The 17,747-nt window shown below is 35.1% G+C and overlaps 1 long non-coding RNA gene across 2 annotated transcripts in view; it reads right to left on the bottom strand.

Moving 5' to 3' along the window:
* The window catches only part of LOC123569819 (uncharacterized), a 95,188-nt gene extending 93,749 nt beyond the window's left edge, over positions 1-1,439 (bottom strand). For both annotated transcript variants that reach the window (XR_010582456.2, XR_006693626.3), the window contains exon 1: positions 1,149-1,439. This is a non-coding gene — a long non-coding RNA (uncharacterized lncRNA). The remainder of the gene's footprint in view (positions 1-1,148) is intronic.
* Positions 1,440-17,747: the final 16,308 nt, after the last annotated feature.

Genomic DNA, 17,747 nt, shown 5'->3' with positions numbered 1-17,747 from the left:
CAATTTCTAACTTTAAGGTGAAACCTGGTAAGTTGCTTTAATTGTGTGCTAAGTGCAGCCAAGGTTTGACGTTTTTCAGCATAATTAAGGGTGTGGATAGTTCCATATATCCCCAGGCCTTGACAACTGTGAAGCCGGCAAGTCAAGTAGTTCTCAAGACTCAGAAAGCAGTCTATAACCTGAAAACATTTAGCAAGCCTTGCATCTGCCCATATAATTTAGTCACCTATTTACATTGTAATGATACCTGCATTTTACCAATAGTCTTTAAGGCTCTTTTTATTTCTCAAAGATTAAAGTCACATTAACTGAAAGGTACCACAGCTTTTATCTTCCCTTCAGAAAATATTCAATCCAAGCGCTTGTCTTTCTTTAAGCCAAATTAATTAGAGCTATTTTTACAGACAATACACAGACACAGACAGGCAGGAAAAAACCCAGTTCCCAGGTGGGGTTCTATAAGATACAGGGCTAGGAAAACATGCAGGTATCAAACCAGAAAGGAACTTATTCCCTAAGGCAGGATTGCTAAACAAAGCCATGCCACCACAGTTACAAGCCATGCCCTCCAGGATGGAAAGCAAGATGGAGGCTTGCTTTCACAACCAAAGCTTGCAGAGAATATAAACAGAGACAGTTGAGGGGCCTGGCTTAGAAAAATGTCTTCTGAAAAACAAAACAAGAAAAAAAAAAAAAAAACTTTAAAAAGTTAACTGCTGATGGGGTAGAGAAGGGGAAGAAAAAACAGTTTAAAAATGCCTGGGGAAGAACCTTTTATTCTCATGCAACTGGTTCCTCCACCAGGGAGAAAAGTTTACCCTTAATTACTGTCCAATAGAGTTAAACACCTTGGCCAGGGAAGGGGAAGGCTGCGGAAGTATGTGGCTGGGAACCAGCCAGCCTCCTGTGTGTGGGACCCTTGGGCCATGCGTCCAGGTCCTGGCACAGAGGTGAGGGTGGTGGGCGGCGCGGAGCTGCTGCTTGCTGGTTTGTCCTTAAAGAAGAAAGAAAAAGGCCATGAAAAGGCCTGATTCCCAGAAGCGACAAGGGGTGGGGGTGCGGTTTCCCATAACCTCAGAAGTTTGAGGATGAAAAAGCTTAAAATCCAGAGGGGGAAAAAAAGATCTCTCCGTTTGCATTTCACTCACCGCTTCTAGAGCCCCCACGTTGCACGCCAAAAATGTTGCAGGATTTTTCCTTAGTTCAGATAAAGATGGGGTCCTGTTGCACGCCAAAAATGTTGCAGGATTTTTCCTTAGTTCAGATAAAGATGGGGTCCTTGTTCCATGGCCTATAAAGTTTGGGCTCACAGATGGTCTGAAGGGTGAGTAAAGCAAGTTTTTATTGAGTGAAAAAGAAAAATGGAAAACAGGGACTTTCCGCAAGCCCACAGGATCCTGCTAGATTGCTTCCCCCCTTCCCAGTTCAAATCCCAGGTTCCACACAGGAAGAGGAGGGGCCTAGCCCACCGGAAACCACGAAAACTTTCCAAGGCTCCACCCCAGTGCTCAGGCCAGCTGAGTTTTGCCGGGAACCCTCTCCCACCTGGCAGTCTCATCATTAGCCAGAAGTTCCCTTCATGTTCTCCATAAGCCTATTTTTCATTTTAACATGAAGACACACAACTGATATTATTAAATGCTTAGCTACAATTCTAAAACCATTGTTACTGGGTGTGAAAGGAGTGCAGATTTGGTTTTAAGTAATTTAACATTGAACATTTTTTATGAACTATCTTAAAAGTGATTAAAATTTTAATATTTTAAAACAGAAAGTTTTACCAACATTGCTCCCAAAACAAAACAAAAAAATAGAGTTGTTAACATTTTTTCTCAACAATATAATTTACTTTTCTTACAAGACAGTTGTAGGAATTTAGCATTTCTGTAGTATTCTTCAGCTTTATTTATAGTCGCCAAGCTTTAATTTAATCGAATTTGATTAACACAGCTAGATTATTTAGAGTTGATAGTATTTATACTTAGAAATGCGAGATATTGATTCTTCAACTTTACAACCCACATTCATCCTATACCTTAAGATTTTTAAAATATATTTTAAAAAATAGTTAAATTTTTTGGAACGGTTTATGGTTCATCCCAAAATTGAATGGAAAGTAGAGAGCTTTTCCATACCTCTTCCCCATCAAATGTCATCAGGGAAATGCAAATTAAAACGAAAGTTAGATACCACTATGTACTTACTGGAATAATCAGTATCCAGAACACAGACAACTTAAAATTCTGGGAAGGATGTGGATCTAGAGAAACTGCCATTCATTTGTTGATGAGAAGGCTAAATGTCATAGCCACTTTCAAAGACAATTTGGTAGTGTCTTATAAAACTTAACCTAAAGTTAACAAGCATAGCTTTCATCATTGTCAATATCCCCCACCAGTACAATTGATTAATCTACATTGCTACAACATGATCATCCAAATTCCATAGCTTACATTAGGTTCACTTTTGATGTTCTGCATCTTGTGGGTTTGGAAAATGTATACCAATACGTACTTATCATTTCAGTATCATAATGAATAAAGTTACTGCCTTGAAAATTCCTCCAGCTGTTCAGCCCTCCCTGCACCCTAACCCCTGACAATGATTGGTGTTTTTACTGTCTCCAGAGTGTTGCTTTTTCCCAGAATGTCATACAGTTTGAATTATATAGTATGTAGCATTATTATACTGGCTTCCTTTACTTAACAGTATGCATTTAAGTTTCTGCCATGTCTTTTCAGGGCATTTTGGTTGCTTCGAAGTTTGGCAATTATAAATAAAGCTACTAAAAGCATTCATCTGAAGGTTTTTGTGTGAACAGAAAATTGCTACTAATTTATGTTACTACCAAGGGGCTAGATTGTATAGTAAATTTATGCTAAGTTTTATAAGACATAGCAAACTGTCTTTGAAAGTGGCTATAACGTTTAGCCTTCTCATCAACAATGAATAGCCGTTTCTCTAGATCCACATCCTTTCCAGCATTTGAAGTTGTCTATGTTCCGGATACTCATTATTCCAATAGGTGCATAGTAGTATCTAACTTCTGTTTTCATGTGCATTTCCCTGATGACATATGATGTGGAACATCTTTTCACATGCTTATTTGCTATCTGTATTTCTATTTTGGTGAAGTGTCTGTTAAGGTTTTGTCCCATTTTTCAATCAGGTTGTTCATTTCTATATTGTGAAGTTTTAATTCATTATAATAGATAACAGTCCTATGCAAGGTATGTCTTTCTAAAATGTTTCCTCCCAGGCCCTGGCTTGTCTTTTTGTTCTTTTGACAGTGTCTTTCATGGAGCAAAATTTTAAAATAAAGTCTAGTTTATGAGTTCTTTCTTTTACATATTGTGCATTTGGTGTTATATGTAAAAAGTCATCACCAAACTCAAGGTTATTTAGAATTTTTTCTTTTCTTCTGGAGTTTCATAGTTTTGTGTTTTACCTTTGTTCTAAGATCTATCTTGAGTTAATTTTTGTGAAAGGCATGTGGTCTTAGTCTGGAATTTTTTGCAGGTGAATGTCCAGTTGTTCCACTACTATTCTTTGGAAACTATCTTTTCTTCATTGCATTGTCTTTGCTTCTTTGTCAAAAATCAGTTGACTGTAGATCTATTTCTGGCTCCTGCATTCTGTTCCGTTTATATATTTGCCTATTCATTTGCCAATAACATACTTGCATTAATTGCTATAGCTTTAAAATAAGTCTTGAAGTGGAACAACGTCAGTCCTCCAACTTTGTTCTTCTTCAGTATTGTGTTTGCTATTGTGGGTCTTTTGCCTCTCCATATTTGAGAATCAGTTTGTCAATATCCACAACATAACTTGCTGGAATTTTTATTCCGATTTAGTTGAATCTATGGGCTAAATTGGAAAGAACTGATATCTTGGCGATATTCAGACTCCTAATGCAGGAGTATTAATTATCTCTCCATGTACTTGTCCTTCATTTCCTCAGATTTTTGTCGATTTCCTCACATATAACATGTACATTGATTAGATTTATATCTAAATATTTCCTTTTGGGGTGATAATATAAATGTTATTATGCTATTAATTTCAAAATTCACTTGTTCATTACTAGGTTATAAGAAAGTAATTGAATTTTGTATATTAAATGTGTTTCCTAGAACCTTGGTATAGTTACTTACTAGTTTCAGGTTTGTTTGGTTGGTTGCTTGCTTGTTTGTTTTTGGTCTATTTTGTTTTATTTTGTACACAATCATTTCTTCTTTCCCTATTACTGTACCTTTTCCCTCTTTCCTTATCTTACTACATTAAGTCTTCAAGTACAATCTTAATAAGGAATACAAGAAGAGACATCTTTGCTTTGTTCCTGATCCTAGTAGGAAAGCTTCTAGTTTCTCACCATTAAGTACAAAGTTACCTGCAAGGTTTTTTGTAGATATTCATTTTTAAATTGAGAAATTTCCTCTGTATTCTGTTTTTATCTAGAATTTTTTTTATCATGAATGGGTGTTGAATTTTGTAAATGCCTTCTCAGCATTTATTACCATAATCAAGTAAATTTTATTTTCTTTAGCCTGTTGATCCATTAGGATTACATTAATTGATTTTTAATTATTGAATCAGCTTTGCATGACAGGCATAAATCTCTCTTGGTCGTGGTGTATAATACATATACATGCATATACACACATATGTATTATATATAATTATATGATATATATAATTCTTTATATGTAATTTTTATATAATTTTTATATATAATTCTTTTCTTATATGTCCATTAAATGTTATAAAGTTTCTAAGTACTGCATTTCACAAATCTCTATATTTTTTTTCTTTTCTTTCTTTTTTGAGACAGTCTTGCTCTGTTGCCTAGGCTGGAGTGCAATGGCACAGTCTTGGCTCACTGCAAGTTCACTTTCCGGGTTCAAGTGATTCTCTTGCCTCAGCCTCCCGAGTAGCTGGGATTACAGGCACCTGCCACCATGATCGGCTAATTTTTGTATTTTAGTAGGGACAAGGTTTCACCGTGTTGGCCAGACTGATCTCGAACTCCTGACCTCAGGTGATCTGCCCACCTCAGCCTCCCAAAGTACTGGGATTACAGGTGCAAGCCACCGCACCCAGCTATATATTCTTTATATAGAAAGAGTAGGATTTGATTTTCTACTTTTTCTGAAGATTTTTGCATATATGTTCATGTGAGTTTTTTTGTAGTTTTATTATATTTTATTGTTTGGGGATTAGGGTGGTGCTGGCCTCATAGAACTCAGATAGAAAGTATTTTATCTGCTTCTGTATTCTGAAAGAGATTGTAGATAGTTGATGTAATTTATTCTTTAAATATTTGGTAGAATTCATAAGTGGACTCATTCAGATTTAGTACTTTCTATTTTGAAATGTTATTAATTACTGATTAAATTTTTTATTAGACATGGTCCTATTCAGATTGTCTGTTTTTTCTTGTGTGAGTATTGGTAGACAGCGTCTTTCAAGGAATTTGTTCATTTTACATAGGTCATCATATTTGTGGGCACAGCATTGCTCATAGTATTCAATTAATATCCTTTTATTTTCCATGGGATAAGTAGTAATTTCTCCTTTTTAATTTCTGATATTAGTAATTTGGGTCCTCTCTTTTTTTTCTTAGCCTGAAGGAAGGCTTATTGATTTTAATGGTGTTTTCAAAGAGCCAGCTTTTAGTTTCATTGGTTTCTCCATTCAATTCTGTTCCAGTTTTATTGATTACTGCTTAGCTTTATATTATTTCTTCAGTTTCTTTACATTTAATTTGCTCTAGTTTTTCTAGTTTTCTAAGTTTGAGGCTTAGATGACTGACTTTAGTTTCTTTTACTTTTCTGATATATTCATTCAGTGTTGTAAATCTTTCTCTAAGCCCTGCATTTCACAAATCTTGATATACTGTACTTTCATTTTCCTTTAATTCAAAATATTTTAAATAACCTTTAGATTTCTTTTTTTACCCATGTGTTATTTGGAAGTGTGTTGTTTAATCTTCAAATATTTTGAGATTTTCCAACTGTCTTTCTGTTATTAATTTCTAATTTAATTCCATTGTGTTCTCAGAGCAGAACACAAAATAATGATTTTTATTTTTTAAAAAAATTTTAATATGTTTTATGGCCCAAAATGAGGTAGCTCTTGGTGAATACCCCATGTAAGCTTCAGAAGAATGTGTATTCTGCTATTTGTGGATGAAGTAATTGATAGATGTCAATTACATCCAGTTGATTGATGGTGTTGGTGAGTACATCTATGTCCTTACTGATTTTCTGCCTGCTGGATTTGTCCATTTCTGAGAGACAGTCATTTAAGTCTCTAACAATAGTAGTGGATTAATCTAATTTTTGTAGCAATTCACCCATTTTTAACTTATGTATTTAGATACTCTTTTATTAGGTATGTAAGCTTTGAGGATTGTTAAGTCTTGGAGAACTGATCATTTTAGCATTGTATAATTCCTCATAACTTTTCTTGCTCTCAAGTCTGCTTTATCTGAAATTAATATGGCTATTCCTACTTTCTCTTGATTCATGTTAGCATGGTATATGTTTCAAATTTCTTTTAATGTATATGTCTCTTTATAGTTGGTTTCTTGTAGACAAAATATAGTTGCATTTTTTATCCACTCTGATGATCTCTGTTTTTTTTTTTTTTTTTTTTTTTTTTTTTATTGCTGCTTTTAGGCCATAGGTATTTAACGTGATAACTGACACTGCTGGATTAATATCAATCATATTTGTTTCTTTTTTCTATTTGTAGCCTTTGTTCTTGTTCTTATTCTGTCTCTCACTCATTCTGCCTTTTGTGTTTATAGTTGAACATTTTATATGATCCAATTTTCTCTCCTTTGTTAGCATATCAGTTACTTCTTTTTTTTAACCTGTTTTTTAGTGGTTGCCCTAGAGTTTGCAATGTACATTTACAATTAATCCAAGTTCACTTTCAAATAAAATTATACTGCTTTAGAGAAAATGTGAGCGCTTTATACCAACCAAATAATCCTAATTCCTCCCTCCTATATCCGTTGTGTCATTGCTGTCATTGATTTTACTTATACATAAGCTTAAGTAAATAAAATACATTGTGCATTTACAGTGTGTATAATAAGATACATTGTTGACATTATTTTTTAACAAACTTTTTTATCCCTGAGTTCAAGTAATAATAAAAAATAAAAGTTTTATTTTATCTTTACTTATTTCTCCTCTCATGCCTCATTCTTGATGTGCATCTGAGTTTCTGGCCTGTATCTTCTTCCTTCTCTGTTAATGACTTTAAAACAATTATTGAAATGCTGGTCTACTGACATTTTTGTTTGTCTGAGAAAGTCTTTATTTCTCTTTCACTTTAGAAGAATAATATTGCAAAACACAGAATTCTAAGTGGGTGTTTTTTTCTCTTAGTCCTTTAAATATTGTACTTAACTTTCTTCTTGCTTGAATGGTTTCTGAAGAGAAGGTGACTTTATCTTTGCTCCTCTAGAGATACAGTACTTTTTAAAAATCTGATCTCTTTAGAGATTTTTTTTTAATCTTTGATTTTCTGCTTCAAATATTTCTTGTATTCCTTTCTCTCTTTCTTCTTCCATTACACATGTTGTGTCTTTTTTGTAGTTGTTCCATAGTTCTTCGGGAGTTTGTGCAGTGTTTTTAGTCTTTTTTCTTTTTGCTTTTCAGTTTTGGAGGTTTCTCTTGATATCCTCAGTTTCAGATATTCTTTCTTCATGGTGTCTGGTCTGCTAGTAAGATCATCAAAGGTATTCTTCATTTCTGTAACAATGTTTTTGATCTGTAGCATTTTCTTTTTATTCTTTATAGGAAATTCCACCTCTGATTGCATTGCCCATTTGTTGTTGCAAAACTGTTTGTTTTATTTATTGGCACCCTTAGGATATGAATCATAGTTATTTTAAGTTCCCAGGTTTTTAATCACTTATTTTTGCCATATATATGTGTGGTTCTAATTTTCGCTTTGTCTCTTCAAATTGTGTTTGTTGCCTTTCAGTGTGCCTTGTAATTCTTGCATGATTGCCATACAGGATGTATAAGGTAAAAGACACATCTATAAATAGGCTTTTAGTACTATGGTGGTAAGGTGTAGGGGGAGAGGAAGCAGCCTATAACTCTTAACTGTCTATTTAGCACATGCTTCTCCATCTCCCCCACCCCAAATGAAACAGGATGGATCGAGTGAAACAGAGTTGGGTATTTCCCTTTAATCAAGTCATTTAGACTCTGATAAAACTCTAGTAGGTTATGCTCTGGTTAAACAGTTTCTCCTTACACAAACTTTTTAATGAAACAGAATATTCTGGTGCTTTTCAAAATGGCTACATTTCCTCTCCACCTGACAAAAGCACGAGAAGATTTTTCTGTGATATTCACTGTGAGAACCTGGCCACGTTCCTGGAGGTGAACTTCTTAAACGTGTGGGAAACCCTACCATCATAACTGATTTCCCTTGGAGTATGTGACTCCCACATTTGTGCACACTGAGCATCCAGCAATTCATTTCAGTTCTGGTTCTCCAGCCCCATCGTTGGTTCATGTGACGGTTTCTGCTCATGGGTTTCTTCTCCAGTAAGTTGAGATTCTCTGTATTTGCTTCTTTGTCTCCCAGTCTGGGGGACAACATTTTGCCCTATGACCTTACTTCTTTTACAGATCTTAGAGGAGTTAATTTTTCAGTTTGTTCAGCTTTTTACTTTTGTTAACTTGGAGTAGTGACTCCTAAAATCCTTATATGCCAGACCAGAAATCATTAAGTTCTTGGTGATGCCATTTAAAAATGTGAATATATCAATGAATTATTTAAAGATAAGGATTCTCAATTAGAAAGTGATAGAATTTTTATCCAGCTCAAGCTGAGCCCTTTTCTCAACAATTAATATGGGAGAAGGTATCAAACCTAAAACATTCTAGATTTGCAGATTTTTTAAAATTCCAATTTATATGTATCTATTAATGCATAACCAATTTTAAATTCAGGAACATAAAATACCATTTTAATGTGTATGATTCTTTGGATTATGAGTTTGAGTAGGGCACAGAGGGGTGAGACCACCTCCATTCTATGAGGTTTGAGACCTCAGCTAGAGTGTCTTGGATAGCTGGAGATGTCTGGACTAGCTCAGCTTGGACATGCAACCAGAACCTTGGTTCTTTTTCACATGATGTATACTGGGGCTAGAATGTTCAAGATGGCATCTTCACTCACAGTCTGGTATCAGGGTTCGTATGACCAAGACAGCTAAAGAATCACCCACAGTTCTTCCCCTGTGGCTTCTCCAAGTAGCTAGATTAGCTTTCACATGCTTGGTGGTCTCAGTAAGGTTGGACATAATAGAACGTGTCTGGCTTCCTGCAGAGTGAGCATTTGAAAAACCTTAGGAAAAATACATAAAGCTTCTTATAACTTAGCACTGGAAGCCCCAGAATGTCACAATTCTGCTACATTGTATTGGTCAACCAATTTATTAAACCAGCCCAGATTTAATGGGAGGAAAATTAATCTCCATCTCTCCATGGGAAGATTAGCACAGAACGTGAAGCCATCTTTAATCTAGCATACCAATTGTTTAAAAAAAAATACAAAACATCTTACTTTTGCAAATATGACATTAACAGATGACCAGAGAAACACATTGCCTTGTACACTCAAAATGCTTCATACAAGTGAGGGACCGCAATTAAATTTCACAGTTTAAGAGTACATCTGATTCTGCTAGAAGCTGGGCACATTAACAATATACAATAGAATAAAGCTCTGGACACAAATTTAATATTTTGGGTAGCAAAATAAGTATTTTTTAAAATACTGTAATATAGCTCACCTACATTTTGCCTCTCTTTTATATAAAACTACTGGATGTGAATGTTTTTAATAGTTTTAACTAGATACTTCACTTTTCTTAATATATTCTATTTTCTTAATATCCATATATTAAGGCTGATATATTCGTACCTTCCAGTTATTATGTCCTTTATTTATTTGATGAAGTTATAGGTTAATATATCTGTAAATCTATTATGTTTCTATTTGTGTGTACATGATTTGCTTCTAATCAATTTACGGTATCTTTCAGCCCTGGGGTGAAAAGAGAACATTGGTAAGGGGAAGCGATTACTCTAGCATTCTTGAAGAGAGAAATGATTAAAATTCTTCATATTCAAAAATGACATCTTAATGATACAGCAATACAACAGGCTTAAAAATGAGACTTTTTGACATAAAATGTTTTTTCTAAATTTTTACCACATTGTAAAATATATAAAGCAAATTTTTTCAGAAAAGGCAAGGAGTATATTTGGAGAGGAGGTATAAATCCCTTAGTCTACCATTTCTGGTTTAGAGACTGGTGCAAGGAAGAAATGGGAGTGGTCAGGGAGGCAGGAATGGATACTTGCAGACAGAGTTCACTCTCTCTACTCTTGGTTTCTTCTGCCTAATCCCAAACTTGGTGGACTGTCACATAAATTTAGCTCAAGTTATTCTTTTTTCCTGTGTGTATTTCATGGAAGATATTTGTAAGTTATATGAGGCCTGGAAGGTGATACAGAAAATATCTAAATTGAAAGTATGTTAAGAGTTTAGTAAACTGAAGCCATGGTCCAAATAGACAACAAGGCAAAACCAACATAAAAGTCTCAGAGCCATAGTGAGTTTTGATAAGGCCCATCAGGCAGAGAGCACCATAGTCCCCAACAAAAGTGATAGTGAACACAAAACAGTTGAACACATGTAATGTTATTCACAGATTTCAGTAGAAGATGCAAGCAATATACTCAAGGATTGGAATAGCTGCACATTGGAAGTGTTTCTAACCAAAGAGCCCACATCAGACACAAACAAACAAACATCCCTCAGTACATCACATAGATCCAGTAAACGATGAGGAACTCCTTTGTCCTCTTAAATTGTTTAAATACCTTTTCTCTAGACAGAGAGCTATTATTTAGAAAAAAAAAAAAATTATTGAAGGGAGACATAAAAGTTAAATTTAAGTGATCTAGAAATTTTGCCTAAAGAAACTGAGAATTAACCTGCAAAGACTGAATTATTACACCATATAAGATTACAATTTAGCAACCTGCTCGTACTTGATATTGATCCCTGAAAACAATGGTTTTCAGTGTGTGGACTCTAGTAGCAGTTATGATCATCTAGGAACCTGTTGAAAATGCAGATTATCATACCAATCTCCATTTCAATGAATTGAAAAACTCTTGAGTTAGAACCCAATATCTGTGTTTAATGTGTCTTTCAGATGATTCCTATACACTGTAAAGTTAGAGAACCTCTACCTTAGATAAACGGAAACTTTCATTTCTATATATTATCTTCTCATTTTCCACAATTGTGGTCTCTTCCAGTCACTATCACGTGTACCTGTTTTGCTAAGGCATGAAAGTTAACTTCTAACATTCATACTTTGCAGTTTAAAACATGTAACTATCCTTTGCCTGATTTAATTAACAGCCTCCTGTGCCTAACTAATTTGGGAGAAATGCCAGGTGACTAATCTCTGTTTTCTCAGATGCCTATCAATTGCTCTTTTTCTCCTTGGGATACACCCTGTTAAGTCAAGTTATCTTTGCATTTTCCTTTACATTGAGGCCTCTTAATAGATGATCATCTATATGTATTATCTTTGCATTTTACTCTTATTTCCTCCCCAACACCTTAAAATCCTGAATCTGACTCTACCACTCCATTATTACAGTTTTCCAATTGTCTTACTGATATGATAAATCAACATATTTTGTCCACATTTAATTGGCTTCTATGTAGCATTTGATATTTCCCTATATTCTTGAAAGGAGTACTTTTTCTGGACTTTCCCTTATATTTGGATTGTTTTTTTCTCAGTGTCTTAAATAGTTTCTTTTCTCTTTCCATTTTTTGAAATGGTAGAATTCCTTAAGCCTATCTTCTTGGTCTTTTCTTCTTATTTTATTCTGACCCCACTGAGGTGCCTCATACAATCTATAGCTTTTCATACAATTTATAGCTTTATAAATCAACAGTGATTACAAAGTCTTATTTCCAAAACTGACCTCACCTGTGAGAGTCAGGTCCAAACATCCAAAACCCTACTGAATGGTTTCCTATAAATTATCTACAAATTTCCTCAGTCAGTAAATCTGAACATACACATGTACTATTTACGGTAGTAAAAGTTCTACATACTCATTAGAGACATGAATATTTCTAAATGAGCTAAAACTGAAAACATTAGTTATTGAAAATACTATCACTCAGAAATAATCAGTGTGTAAGCACACACACACACACACAAATTGTATTCTTTGATTTGTAATCATAATGTTGTACATTTCTTAGCACAAATGTGATTGTTAAGAACTCAAGTGTAATTTTTATTACCCATGCACACAATGTTGTAACTGTTTATGCATAACCTTGATACCAAGTAAATCAGACCATTTTTGCACAAGAATCTGTTTCTTTGACTGTTTATATGCACTCGGTTGCATTTAAATTACAAAGGGTTATGTGCAGCAGGATGGAGATTTTTCAGGTTCAAAGCTGGCATACAACATTACCCTTGAGTTATAGTATATAGCTTTCCATAAATATATTTTCCTTCAGGGAACAAATATACTTTCTCTAGAAAAACAGTGGAGAGCTACAGTATGACATTTAGTAAAAATTCAGTTTTGAAATGGACATGTGGCTTCAAACTATTATCTCACTACCATGCATCTTAAATCAAGACAAATGAAAAGCTGTTTATTCTTCAGTTCAAATGGAAACCTGCAGTGTTCTAGGATCAATGTTATTTTGAGGGGTCTGTATGTGTGTGTGCTTATATTTTAAAAAAATAAACAGAACTGGAAAAATATTTTTCACTAAGAAACAGGCATTTTGATTATTTCTAAATTTTTGACTTAGAAAATTTAGCTCCAAGTCGAAATCATCTCAACGTAATAGATGATGTCTAATGGCAGAATGTCAGAAGGTGACTGAATAACTTAGAATATGAAGGTAAATGCCAAAAGAATCAGCTACATGACATGTGAGTCAATGAAAAAGAGCGCATCTTGGAGAGTACTCTTCATCTTACAAATCTCTGTAAAAGTATGTTTTTCCTTAAGGTGTCCTACAGTTGTCCTTCTGTACAAGACTGAGGGGGTTTGGTTCCAAGACTTCCGCAGATACAGAAATCCCCACTTACTCAAGTCCCACAGTGTGCCCTTCAGAACCCACGTTCAGAAAAGTCAGTCCTCAGTATGTGTGCGTTTCACAGCCCCCGAATACTGCAGTTTCAATCTTATTTGGTTAAAAATTATCTGTGTATCAGTGGATCTGTTCTATTCAAACCCATGTTGTTCAAGGGTCAACTGCACATGAATAACTTTGATTTTAAAATTAATGTCACTCTTTTAAATAGAGAAAAGTTGTATCAATAGGGAGCATTTGTGTCATGTAATCTCTATGTCTCCTACCTAATTAAGAAGAAAAATTATTTTTTTCATGCTTCTACTAGGGCAAGCAAAATGCAAAGCAGAAACATAAATAAGTCTGATTACTGTTCTAAAGGAGTTATAAATTCTGGAGAAGATGAGACAATGTGTGACCCAAGCACAGTGAGAGATAGAATGAAATAAGTGGCAGGACAGCAAAAGCATCTTTCTCTGCCATAGAGCTCTATACTGCCAACTCTGAAGTTTCAGTGTATACCTCTCCTGGATATACAGGAAATCATTACAGAGTTTTTAAAAAAAAAAAAAAAAAAAAAAACAGAGCAAATCATTACTGCCCATAGAACCAGAGCTGACCACCCAGCTTTCAGTTCCGACTAAGACCAATCCCATGATGTGGCATGTTTCTGTTTCCCTCAGGCCTCAAGGCATGCATTATGACCTGAACTCTCATGTCCCAACTTTTCTCTGTCTCCCCAATCTGAACCAGTTGTTAATCTATACATTGTAACCTGTTATTCTTTGTTTTTCTGGAGAGCTGCAAATCAACAATAAGCAAACTCTGTGGCATTCTGAAACTCTTCTCAGAATGTTTATTTTACCTCTTTGCCTTGAAAGAGACTTGACTGTGCCCTGAATTCATCTCTGTAGCCACCTCAATCTGATGGTCTTTATTTTATTTTCTGTCCTACCAGAATTCCATAGTATATGAGCAGCTGTTGTCTTTTACCTTAATATAACTTTCAAATGATTAAATCCTTCTATCTTCCAAAGATTACAAAAAAAAAAGTCTGTTTCTTTAAGGATCAAACCATTCAAGGTGAACCACTCACTCATCTTCCTTTTTTCCATCATAAACCAATCTCTGGCTGACTTCCATGGATTCAGTGAAAACTCAGGTCTTGACTCAAAGTTGTCTTTTACCAGAGTTGCTGTTATAATTCTGGGCAACTTCAATATCCACACAGATATGTATTTCAGATGACACTCAGTCTTTCCGTTTCTTCATTCTCTTATCTCTAATAACATTTTCCTTAAAACTTCTTCACGTACCCTCTTTCATAACCACCTTCAGAACAATTATCATCATCAAAAACATTCTCCTCTTAAGCAGTTAAAATGCAAGAACCTCAGCTTTCAAAACTATTTTTTTCCCTTTAGTTTTCCTTAAGTACTCACGGTACAACTTTTTTGCCACTTCTGAAACATGACATCCACTTGTCTGCTAGTCTCACTGTTTGTTCATAATTCATCTATTATCCATTTCTTTGCTTCACTTTCTTTTAAGAATCCTAAGGTCTACAGTCTATCAATGTAGTCACTCCTCCATAAGCATTCTTGAGTTCATTCCACACCCAATTACTTATCACCCCCATCTCCATAATATTTGTATTTCAAAATTCCAACTGTGAGTGAACTAAAAAATAGGGTTTCTAGGCCGGGCATGGTGGCTCATGCCTGTAATCCCAGCACTTTGGGAGGCTGAGGGGTGGATCTCCTGAGGTCAGGAATTTGAGACCAGCCTGGCCAACGTGGTGAAACCCCATCTCTATTAAAAATTTAAAAAATTAGCTGGTGTGGTGGTGGACGCCTTTAATTCCAGCTACTCGGGAGGCTGGGGTAGGAGAATAGCTTGAACCCGGAGGTTCAAGCAGTGAGTCGAGATACTGCCACATGTACTGCAGCCTAGGAGATGGAGTGAGACTCAGTCTCCAAAATAATAATAATAATAATAATAATGAATGCTTTCTCTATGCCTGTAACCAAGCAGCTGAATTACATATTCACACTAACCCCTTAGTCTTACCTAATGTTCACTATCTCAGGAGGTAAACAGGCTTACCACATTGCCTGATCACCCTCACCCTTCTATTCTAGCGGTAGACTCAATTCCTTACTTCTGAGAATATATTACATCTTCTTCTTTCTTCAAATATCTGTCACTCCACCCCTATTCCACCATCTTAGCAGATGAGTTTGCCTCACATATGACTGTAAAAAGAGAAATCATTAGATGGTAAATCTTTTATTTCTTACCTATCATAATCAATCTTGGCAAGGTCATCAGTGACTTTGAAGTTGCCAAATCCAGTGTTTTCCATTCTGCCTACACATGACACAGTACAGAAGGGCACTATTCGATGCTATTGACTTCTCAATACTGGAAACGTATCTTGTCTCTTCAATCCCATACCAACAGAGTCTCCTTGTTCTTCTCTGAGTCTTTTCTCTCTTTTTATACAAACTCTAAATGTTAAAATTATCTTGGGTTCTAGCCCATATTACCGCATCATTTTACATTTTCTTCACAGCCTGAGGTCTGTAAACATCTTTGTGTGATTTTTATTGAGTTAACATTGGTCCTACAATGTCAGACACCAATGTTACCTGTATTTCACTTAAGGGAGTTCTCTTTATACATTCTGGTCACTTTGTCTCTACTTCCATTATATCACACAGGGCATTACACACAGAAGATGTATCAGTTTGTTGAATGAATGAGTAAATGGAACTTTGGTAGTCTTATAACAACAGTAATATTTGTACTTACATGCACAAAAGTACAAAATAGAGGTCAATTATTTCTATCTTTTTTGTGTTTTCATTTTTGAAACAGTAGGCTTTCAACTGCTCCTTTCTCCACTGATTATAATCATATCTTGTTATTACACTCTTGTTCCTTCTTGAAAGCTATAACTGGAAGCTTCTTTTCTCTTCTTGACATATTGTGCTTTTGCTGATGCTAAAGAGGCCTTTACTTGCTTATAGTTAAAAGTGGGAGGCTCTGCTGCAAGGAAAAACTTCCTTTCACTTTAGTGCCTACAGGGCATCTGACATCATCATTCATTACAAATAGGCTACTTTCTACCTTATTAGTGATGCTACATGCTTCATGGTGCAGGTTAATTTCCTCTTACAGATCTGCATAAATTGTCAACATTATCCTATATCTCAGCTACATATTTCTTCAGGGAATTTATCAGCATACCTTCTCCTACTTGAATACTATATTTAAATTCCCTGCATATCTGTATTGGAATATGTCTGAAAAAATATAATAATCTAGAGTACGTTTGGTTATAGATATTAGCTACAACATAGTTAAATTGTATCATTTTATGTATCAATGGTTGACATACTGGCCTAGTTCATCTACTATTGTTTTAAGAAAATGTTGACAGCTTCTTGTTGGTTTAAGTAGAATCTCCCTTTTCTGTATCTTTGCTGTTACTATTAATATGCCATGTCAAGTCAGATGTAGACAAAAAGGAATTAGTTTAATTTCTAAGTTTATATTCTGGAGGTTTAAGGTTCTTAGGTGTCATATACTGTGTTAATATGAAAATAGAGGTACTTTCTGTTTGGTGAAGTATGCGTCTGTTGTAACCACTTTCTAAGAAATAAACACAAAAATAAACCGACTAAAGTAGATTATTGACTGTTGCAAACCAGCTCCCGGATTCATGGCTTAGACCAAAATTGCCTACAGAGAAAACCACTTTAAATGTATATTGTGTGTCTCTGTTGTTTAATCTTATTTGATTAAATAAGATTTTTTTAATTTCTGTGGGCTAACAGTTTAGTCAAGATTTTGTTTCCTAAGTTTGAATTTATAGAAATGTCCTAGGCTAAGTTCAGTCTAGGAGACACAGACAACTGTACAATATTTTAATAAGAGAGATGACAGTTGGAAAGGCTGCAGGAAATTATAAAATAATAGGCTTTTCAAGAATGACACACAGAACATGTCCAACTTTCCAGGGTCATAAAGCTACGACCACTGTCCAATTAGAAAATAGGTTATTAGGAAATTGCCAATGGATTTATTGCATTTAGAAGCATATCTTTTAAAGCTATGACCACTGTCCAATTAGAAAATAGGTTATCAGGAAATTGCCAATGGATTTATTGCATTTAGAAGCTTATCTTCTATTTACTCTTTGGGAAGCTATGATCAGGAGGCCACTGTTATGATAGCCACAAGTGTGTCTTGACACACACCAGCCAGTGATGGACACGAAACATAAATTCTGGTCTACTGACTGACACTGTCACCTTGTAACCCCACAGCATAGAGATGGGGCATTGGAAAACCATTTCAGACCAAACCATCTTCACATCCTTGCTTTCCAGAAGAAAAAGCTAAAGTAACGAGAGGATTGCCTCTGTCTCATTTCTGTCTTCCAAGGCTTAAGTGCAAATTTTGTTTTACACTTTGTGGCAACAGAGTACTCGAAGCCATACTAGGAAGAACTGTGAGTAGAGTCTGGATGATATTGACCAAATCCACCATAAACATTTTTGTGG

The sequence above is a fragment of the Macaca fascicularis genome, chromosome 17, assembly GCF_037993035.2.
Source record: "Macaca fascicularis isolate 582-1 chromosome 17, T2T-MFA8v1.1".
Lineage (NCBI taxonomy): Eukaryota > Metazoa > Chordata > Mammalia > Primates > Cercopithecidae > Macaca > Macaca fascicularis.
The sequence above is the reverse complement of the archived record's forward strand: the minus strand, read 5'-3'. Positions and strand labels throughout refer to the sequence as shown.